This window comes from Myotis davidii, unplaced genomic scaffold (assembly GCF_000327345.1).
Source record: "Myotis davidii unplaced genomic scaffold, ASM32734v1 scaffold80, whole genome shotgun sequence".
Taxonomy (NCBI): domain Eukaryota; kingdom Metazoa; phylum Chordata; class Mammalia; order Chiroptera; family Vespertilionidae; genus Myotis; species Myotis davidii.
Window position 1 is genome coordinate 1,114,840 of NW_006292686.1, and position 10,332 is coordinate 1,125,171.

Here is a 10,332-nt window from a genome sequence, read left to right on the forward strand (position 1 = left end):
CGGTTGACAGCGCCGCGTGCAGCTCGCGTCCAGCGTCCGCGGTGCATCCGTGATGGGTTATAAAAGAGGAGGAAAGTATTTCTCCTTGCTCAGCAGATTTGCCCTCCCTCGCTGCTTACTGGTTAGAAGATAGAACGTGAGCCCAGATCCGGACGAGCAGTTCACATTCCATTACGAAATTCTACACGGCTTCAGAGCCAGCAGCAGCACACATTCGGGGCACTTTGGAGTTTTTTCTTTTTTGGGGTGGTGGTGGTGATGGCGGTGGAGATGGGTAGAAGGGTGAATAAAAAGTACAACTTTTTCGTGTGCTGCAAAAACCTGCCCGAAGGTTTTCATCAGTAGCAGTATTAACCCTCATGCTTGTTTTAGAGTTTAGATTTAGACTTAGCCTTTTGAAAACCAGTGGGTAGAAAGGTTGCTTGTTGGATAGGGATGCTGGAAATAGGGAGGTATTTCTGTCTTGAAGAGACTTGAGATGATTTCTGCGAAGGTTGAGTTGCTAATGTACATCCCATAATTTTGAGATATTTTTTTCTTCAAATATTCAGTGGTCTGTGCATGCACGTGAGTGTATTCTGAAATAAGTTTAATTGAAGTGGAAGGTGGAGAAAAAGGAACTGCAGCGAAAGGAATGGTTTTTATTTTGTGTTTGGGGGGCGGTGCCCCCAACCACCACCACCACATTCACAATCCTTAAAATGCATCCCCCAGATCTGGTGCTTTTTCGAGTTCTAAGACATAATGTAACCCGGAAGTCTAAGAGGCTGAAGTCTTGGCTGAAACTTCTTCTTTTTTTTGCAAACGTTTAGTTCTATGCTTCCTTCAAGAGTCACAAAGAACTTTTGAAGGAATGGGTTCAAAGTTATTCTTCAAATTTATGCAAAGGTGAGCCACTAATTTTAAGGTTATTTTTATTTTTTTTATTGCTGCTTTTGGAGGGAGCCTTCTGGGTACCGGCTGATGGATCCTGCTTTGATGTGTTTTGAGCTTTGGTTACACTGATGAATTAAACATTTGAATGGCTTTTATCAAGTTTTAAATGTGTGAAAAAATACCTTCTCTCCTACCCCCTTTTTACAAAAGAAAGGGAGATCCCTTTGATTTAGTTATTTGTTTAGCTTGTGCTCCATTTTAGACTGTTAATGACCTTGCACTGTTTTATCATTCTTAAAAATACTGCTAAGCTGATTGCACTTTAGGATATTTTGTTTTTGAGGAGGATTTCCTGACTGTGATACTCGTAAGTGCTGCTGATGCGTACTGTTCTATAGCATGTGATTCTGAGTTTTCTAGATACTAATTTTTCATTAGAAAATCAAGAATCTACACCGTCATGTTTGTTATGTGATGGGGAAGATGGGGCTGACTCAGCTGGCAGAGCTGGTGCATCCATTCCTAACTGTTTACATCATCCAACAAATGACCTTTTGACTCAAGGGTCTTCTATTTTAGATTTCATCAGGCCGATTCCTGAGGTCTTATTTGCATCCAAGACAGGTACAAATATTGAAGAAGGGAAATAAACCTAACCTTGGTAGTCCTGCACCTGATGTACAGATGTTTATTAGTTACTTGCTGTGGGTCAGGTAGTAGCTGATTGCTGTTATGTAGCTTTCATTTTTTATGTTCAATTTTGAATTGCTGTGTTTGTCCACTTCCTAGGTCAGTTTGGAAATCTTTGCTTGCTACTTTATGCTCAGTTGTCAACATCTTTTACTACCTTCAGCAAAGGCTATTTCCTGATTAATAAAATTTTAAAAATTCTCTTTTAGGTTTATGGCATAATTAATATAAATTTAACTCCTACAGAAATTGGTTCAATGTGTTCACTAGAAAGAGTCAGATGTGAATCCCTTTTGATGTTTCTATTCATTATCCTTCTGAAAAGTAGGTGATGCTCAAAAGGTCATAGGATAAGGGTTGCTAAGCAGCTAAACAGAAGGATGCTAAAATTAACCAAAGCATTTTTGAAAAGGAGTCCTTCCCTGGTTTACATTATTTACTAGCTTTAATTAATTCCTGAGTTCTCCATGTCCTTTGACCCAGGAAGGTAGGATGTTAAGTTTGTTTTGTTTTTGTTATCATATTTAAATAAGCACTCTTTCTTTTGTAAGTGTCTTTTAATTGAAGTTCACGCTCTCTGACCAGTTCTGGTATCAAATGACAGTTCGTCTGGGGGGACTTCTTGTATATTACCTGTGTATTCAGGTTAAACCTTACATTCAGGAGGATATGTGTGAGTAACATCACTTGTATTTCATTTATTAGTAGCAGAAATTTTAGTTTGTTTTGGAAAATCTACCTAATACATGAAGCAATGTCTTAGTTCACTCCTTATTAAACAGATTAGCATTTAAAAGATAGAAATGCAGTATAGTATCAGTAGGAAGTATGCAATATAGTCTCCCCTAATAACAGGACATCATTTTCTTACCCCTTTACTGAGATTATCATTCCTTTAGGTTTTGATAGGGCTCCTCCTCCTTTTTACTCCACTTCTTCATCTCAGTTTACTCAGCCCAGTTCTAAATACCTTTTAAAAATAATTATATTAGGTGTAGAATAACTTTGGAAGGACTGACCAAATGTTAGGGGGCAGGATGTGATATACATTATATTTCTGCCATAACTATGTTCAAGGATCTTGGCGTTTTCAGTGAGATAAAATGGTTGAAATCTAACTGAAGCTGTGGTTGGTTGAAAGGCAAGTCCTCTGTAAGTCAAAAGTTTCCCTGCCTCAAGGTTACTTGTGTACATATGACCTACTGAACAGGCAAAGTTGAGTAATATTTTTATATCCAAATATAATTAAGAAATTGGATGGGTTCCTTTGAGGAGGCAGGGTGTATGATTTTTTTTCCCTCTGTCTGACTTAGGAAATGATTTTGAGTAGAAATAGCCCCTGCCCTCTTCAAAACGTAGGGGTCAGATTGTGGTTTCCGTGCCTTAGGGAGCCTCCCCATGCATCAGAGGTAAAAGGTGTACCATATGAAACAGGGAGGCATACGATGTGCTTTCTGAAATGCATCACTTATTTTTAATTTCCCCAACTCTAATAGGAGGCAGAATACAGAGGAAAACCGGTTGAAATGTTTGCATTACTACTGGGATAGAAGAATGAGGAAGATGGGAGTGAGGGGTTGGACTTTTCCCTGTTACGTTAGCTGTCCTGTGGACAGTGTCATCCACTGTGCTGGTCTCCGTTTCTCTTCTCACCTTCCCTGGGTATTGACTGTTGGTATCGTCAGTTGGTGGAGATGGGGTGGGGTGGAGAGGAAGGGAGGCCCTGGAGGAGGGCACGGGGAGCTGTTTCTTCCAGCTACTGGTGCATCTTGTTTCTGATGGTACTTCAGGATACAGGTGAGCCAGTCAGCCATCAGTAGAGGTGGCTGCCGGTGAATAGGTGCTTCAGACAAAAGAAGTGGGAGAGGGTGGAGACTGTTTGTTCAGTGTGATTCAAGCAAGTAATGCTAAGAGAATTTGAAAGCCTCTGTAAAATCCCCAGGACCGGGCACTGACTGCTCCTGCAGGATTCACCTGAGGCCTTTCAGACTCCATGAGGGCGGGTGGTCCTGATAGGGTGCAGAAAGCCCAATGAAAACCCCCGCATTCTTTGTCAGCTAGCCAGACTGCAGAGAAAAAGTCTCAGTGGGGGTAATTAGATAAAGCTTTTAAATGGCTCTATTTGTTTTTCCCCTGGCTGCTTGGTATCTCATCTAGTTTCCCCCCTTTTTCAGAAACTGTGGGGTAGGATTGTTATACAAATGTTTGAGACTTTTAGTGGTTTAATTACTTTGAAAATTTCCTTTCTCAATAGGGTGTACCTTGGACAAAGTTAATGTCACCCTGCTTTTGTGAAGAAGGCATTTAATAAGATTCCAATTTTATCCTTAGAGCAACACGGTGATGATGGGGTGGTTTTATTAACCCATTTTAAAACTGTGCTGATTTCCACCCAGTGGCTGGTCATAAATCAAGCCTAGGTAGGACCCTAACCCCAGCCTAGCTCTGTACAACACCTGCTTTTAAAAGTCCGCATGGCCTCAGAAGACTAAGCAGTAAATATACAGTACCTCTATTTGTGTGTGTGAGTGTGTGTGTGTGTGTATGTGTTTAAAAAGGGACCATATCATTTAAAAAATAATTCTGTGGTTGAATCTGAAGATGTAAAGCAATTAAGAAAGAAACGTTTTAGCCTTTGGCAGCATTTCTGTTGATGAATACGATTATACACGTTTTTCCCAGCAGGTTTTCTATATTGTGGAGTTGTTGTAAGGATGAAATAAATGTCCCAGAAAGTAAAATTCTATTTATGGAAGAAAGTATTATATTTTGAGCTCAGGAAACTTTGTGGGTGCCCATCTGGATTTCCTTTCCAGAATGGTGCATAATGCCATTACTTTAGGCAGACTTTGCCTAGGATTTTATTTCCAAATCAGGGAAGGCAGCGCTTTCTTTTTTGCTTTGAGTGCGAGAGACAAATAGAACTAGCAAGTTATTCTTAGTGAATAAGAATAGTTCAATAAGGACTGGATAAGGAAAAGACGAGTTGTAAGCTTTAGGCTCTCCCTTTAAAGCTGGTTCTCAACTGAGCGGTTTTGCCTCCAGGGGGCATTTGGCAAAGTCTGGAGACATTTTTGATTGCTTTGCTGGGGAGGGTGCTACTGGCCTTTAGTGGGTGGAAGCCATAGGTGGCGAACCACGGTGGTGGCCCCACAACAGAGGATTACCCAATCCCAAATGTCAGTAGAGGATGAGAAAGTGTGCTTTAAAGTACTATAGTTGTGTCTTATGTGCAGGTAGCCTGGGTGTACTCACAGTGTTGCATGTGGTATATTTGAACATCTGAAATTTTATAAAGCAAGTAAGCTCTTTTTATAGGCCTGTAAGGTAACATGGTTGGCAAGTTCAAGGTTTCACAGAAACTTTGGGGTTGGGGAAAACATTAAGTGGCATCAAATGTATTTTAAAACCTCTTAGTAAATAAAAGCTCTAGAACTCATCTGCTTCTAAAACAAACCAGATTCATTGGCACCAGGAAGCTGTTCTGGTAGGTGGCTCAGCTTTCCAAGTCGCTTCTTCAGTCATTTAGGAAACTTGCTCTGGGGCTGTCATCTGCCAGGTCTCCCTCACGTTGTAACTTATGTGGAGTATACCACCCTCCCCCCCCCCCCCCCCCCCCCTTTTTTAAAAAGTGTATGAACTAGCCCTTACTCGATTGACAGTTAATGCTTCTGCACTCCTGGTCACCCTTATTTTGTTGTTGTTTTACATTTTTTGCAAAATTCTTACGTAAGTATTTGCCCTTTTTACAAGGCAATGTTTTGGAGTCTGGTCCTCTGTTCCTATGTCTTCTCTTTGAGAGGGTGGATGGCAGACCTGCTGCCAGGGTGGAAGGGCTAGGGAGAGAACATAGGGAAGAGACTGTGGTTATTTTTATGTTCTTGGGATGCCAGGACCTCAAATACACAACAAAAGTGGTTGATTTAAGGAGGGGGGGTGGGGTGGTATACAAATATAAAACTGAATTCTTCAGACCAGAAATGCCTCAGTTAGGGACAGGAGTGATCTTTTAAGCACAGGTGCCACTTGCCCTGAATTCTCACTTACCTTCTAGAACAGTGATGGCGAACCTTTTGAGCTCCACATGTCAGCATTTTGAAAAACCCTAACTTAACTCTGGTGCCGGATCACATATAGAAATTTTTTGACATTTGCAACCATAGTAAAACAAAGATTTATATTTTTGATATTTATTTGATATATTTAAATGCCATTGAACAAAGAAAAATCAACCAAAAAAATGAGTTCGTATGTCACTTCTGACACGCGTGTCATAGGGTCGCCATCACTGTTCTAGAAATATGTAACTCTTGAAGGTAGCTTTCTGCACATCCTAAATCAGTGGATAGACTGTCAGCATCGAGTTCGCATCCGTTGGTGCTGATGGGGCTCGGTGGCGGATTCTAAAGCCACCTGCGCCCTCCAGTAAAGTAATAAGAGCCATGGATTCTGATGCTCTTCTGCCTCTCCTCCTGCTCTCTATCTCCATTTACAACTTTCCCCAAGCTGGGACCTTTTGTCACCCCGATCACCTGCAGGTACCTCAGAGGTAACTTATAAAAGTCATCCCTTCCTTTCTAGAATCTGATCTGGAATTCACCATCCACCCAGTCTTCCAGGCCCGAAAGTGCCTTGCAGTCCTTACCTCTAGTCTCTCTCAACCCTCAACCCCCAGGTTCAATTAGCAGACCTCCCTGAAACTTCTCTCTAGTCTAACTCTGGAACCCAGTGTCCCACTGCTCCTGACCTAAGGCCCTCATCATGCCGCAAACGCCTCCTCAGTTAATTTCCTATCACCAGTGGGTCGGAACTCCAGTTTATTCTCTGTTCTGCTCAAAAGCTAAAGCTGCACATGGTGTTTGCCTGCTGAAAAACATCGCTTGGCTCCCTTTTGTCCACAGGAAGAAATCCAAACTCCTCAATTTGGCACACAAGGACCTTCATCATCTGCTTCCAAATTGTCTTTCTAGTTTTAGCTCTTGCCCCTCTCTCCTATACACCATTGCTACACTGAATACTTTCTCACTACTTCTGCTTTTCCATGGATTGGTCATTCTGTATTATCCCCATCCACTTGTAGTAAACAGCATTTCTTAAATCTTTCAAGACAAATCTCAAATTCCACCTCTTGCAGGGAGAATTATATCCTCCACCCAGATTAACTCATACCCTCATTTGTCTAGTCTGTCAGTTGTATTTTACCTGTTCACATGTTCTCCCCCAGACCCAACACCCCCCCCCCCATCAAGAATAGGGAGAGCCCTGGCCAGTGTGGCTCAGTTGGTTGAGCATCATCCTGTGCACCAACAAGGGTCACTGGTTCAATTCCTGGTCTGGGTGCATACCCAGGTTCTGGGTTCAATCCCCAGTCAGGGCTTGTGCAGAAGGCAACCGATCGATGTGTTTCTTTCCCATTGATGTTACTCTCTCTGTCTTTCCTTCTCTCTTCCACTCTCCCTAAAAATCAATGAAAAAATATCCTGGGGTGAGGATTAACAACTATAAAACTCCCTTCCTCTGTCTCTAGAAATCATTTTTTTAAAAAAAGATTAGGGAGGGACTTTTACTCCTATTTTTCCATCTTCTGTACCTAGCTCAAGTTGGTGCTTATTTGATAATAACTGTTAATTTGAATCATTTTCTAATACAAAAATGAGAGTTTTTGAAGAGGTGCACGTTATTTTTGGAGCACAGGTAATTTGGAAGCTAAGTTCTAAATATCAGTAAAAAATAAGAGGAGAAATAGATATAAACTAACATCTTCAGCACACCAATCAGGCAGAGATTTGGTGCTAAGTGCACACTGGTGGTAAAGAATTTGAATTACAGACATTTTAAAATAAAAGTTTGCTCAGCTTAATTTACTTGAAATTTAAGAGAAAAAGATCATTGTTAATGCCTGATTGCACTAAAAGCTGTCACACTTGGGCCCTTACTAATTATAACCACTTTTGATTGGCTATTGGTTTGAAGTTTATATTAAATGGGAGAGATGGGCACACAGATCAAAGAACAAAATCATTTCAGAGCTCCAGTGTGTGGGCCCATTTTCTCTGCTTAGTTAGATTTTTGTTTCATTAGTGGTATGAGTTAATAGGAGTGGTGGTCTGTGTATAATTTAGCTTTTCTTTTTTTCCTTTAGTCCTTGGGTTTAAAACAAAATACCAAGCCAGAAACCTATGGGATATGGGTCTTGCTTTCTTTGTGTGTGTGCATGTACAATGTACATACTTGATAGAGGTCAGTGATACATAATAATTATACAAAGAATAATTTTCACTGTTTTAGGGGAGCTTCATTTATGCTGAGACTTTATTGTTAGAAAAAGCCAAACCTACTTCTGAATATACAAAATCAAATCAAAGTCTTTTCTTAACTTTCTCTTAGAAGTGGCACAAATATTTCCAGAAATAGGGGAGGTACCTAGAAGATGGGGTGAGAGGTGTTTTGCCTGTGGACACTTGTACCTTTGGGTTTTGAGCCATGTGAATGAGTTTCCTTTTCAAGCAAGGAATTAAACACATTTTAAAAGCCATTTCTCTTCCACTTTAGGGCATTTACTTGTTTTGGGGGATAAATGCATAAAACTGTTTAGTGAACATCTCAAATAGGTTTCCCCACAGGTTGGCTAGTTAAACCTACATTGGATTAAACTGTCCTACTTAAAATTTTAAACCAAATGTAATTTAAAGAAGGCTTACCTCTTAGATCTCTGAATTTAATTTGTGTTTAAATCGTGAAAAGATTTCTGAGATCCATTTGTGGCTTAAATGGTAAAGCATCCTAACCCCCTACTTCTAAATATTATATCAAGTTGGAATCAGTATCAGATTCAATATCCTTTCGGAAAATATTTTTTTCCCCAACCCAAAATTTGCCAACCTCATAGTGGCTTTTTAAAATAAAACATTTATAGGTCTTTAGTTATTGATTTTTATTTATTCAATAAATATTTGAATACCTACTATGTTTTTAGGCACCAAGGGTACTCGTAGGAGAAACAATTGCTAGCTGCTTCATAGACTTTCTGTGCTAAGTGCTAAAAGTTAAATATGACAAGAACATGTGAAGTGAAATTTGTCCTCTGAGTCTGTGGGAGGAGCAGAGGATGCAGGGAGGCAGATCAAGGAAGGCATTCCTCAAAATTAGCATTTGAGCTAATAGCTGAAGGGGATGGTGAAGGGAAGCACAGTGCGTTTGAGGACAGACAGCTAATACAAAGGGCCCTGAGGTTGGAGAGGACCTGTGGCCACTGAGGTGAGAAATGTGGGTGTGTGTGTAGAGGGAAAAGAGGAAGTAAATGACATGCACGGTGAGGTAGATAAAAGCTAGAGCATGCTGTTTGTAGCTCACCTTCATTTTGGAATTTTTTTTTTCTTAACTCTGGGAAACCATAGAGGGTATTAGGCCTAGGAATGGCATTGATGAGGTTTGCATTTGGAAAGATTACTCCTGCCCAGGCTGGAGAAGGAGGCAACTATTTTGCCTTCCATTTCAAGATTGGTGAGAAGGCTAGTTTTTCAAAACTTTGAAAACCAGTAGTGGCTTGGAGTATGGTGGCAATGGTTTTTGTTTTTTAAAAAATATATTTTTATTGATTTTAGAGGAAGGGAGAGAGAGAAACATCAGTGATGAGCGAGAATCATTGATGGGCTGCCTCCTGCACTCCCCTACTGGAGATCGAGCCCTCACCTGGTGGGTATGTGCCCTTGACCGGAATCGAACCTGAGATCCTTCAGTCCCCAGGCAGATGCTCTATTCACTGATCCATACTGGCTATGGCCTCTGGGTTTGACAGAGATTTAAGAGGTAAGAAGGACTTACAGCTGGGAGGAGTGGGGTGGGGTAGGGTGGGGAAGAGGGAGAGGACTTTCAGGTTTCTGGCTTTTGTAGCAGGTGGATGGTGATACACCTTTCTTTGAGATCAGAAAGCAGGATTAAGCAAGGTTTATGAACGAAGTATCTTTAAATATTTATGTTTTCAATTTTTCCCCAGCATTTTCTCTACTTGTATTATTTTCTCTTGGTTAAAAATTATATACCTGGCATAGATGAAGTACAAAAAGTGTTTATAAAAGTGAAAAAGGGAAGTTACGGTCTTCCGTATGGAAACAAACAGATGGCTTCCTCCTTGCCTCCCCTCTCCTTTTCCTTCTTCCTCTGAATTTCCTGATGCCAAAAGGAACATGGATAGTTTCGTGTAGATAGCCTGAGCTTCTGCATGATTTTCAGATGAGATATGCAGCTGAATCTGCAGGGCATTTAGGCTGCTGTTTGTTTCAGTGACGCTTTATCTGTGACTGAAGCATAGGGCTGAGGGGAAGAGGCTTTGGATAAGAACAACTTAGGACTCTCAGAATTGCTCAAGCCTCTTTTCCTTAGTGTTAGGACTCCTTTCATGACCTGATTTTCCAGTTTATTTCTTAGTTGCTCAGTGGTCACCTGACGCTCCGAATGTCTCAGACCGACAGCAGTATTTTGCTTGACCAGTAATCTGTGTGAAAACAAAGTTCATTCGTAAACAAAACTTGTGTATCTGCTGTGTGCCAGGCTTTACACTAGATCTGTGAGTGCCAAAGAAAAAGATTTAATCCCTTTCACAAGGAATGGAGGTTGTCCCCACTGAGCGATTGTGTAGCCTGTATTTGAACACCTCTGGTGATGGCAGACTTGCGACCCCAGGCAGTCCTTGGTTTTTACTGCCTTAATTAACTCTTTTTTTTTTTTTTTTTTTTTTTTATTTTTAGAGAAGCAATTCCAATCTTC

At 40.7% G+C, this 10,332-nt stretch overlaps 1 protein-coding gene across 4 annotated transcripts in view; it reads left to right on the forward strand.

Moving 5' to 3' along the window:
• RREB1 (ras responsive element binding protein 1) overlaps positions 1 to 10,332 on the forward strand; it is a 145,306-nt gene that overhangs the window by 1,558 nt on the left and 133,416 nt on the right. The gene's annotated exons all lie outside the window — the stretch shown is intronic.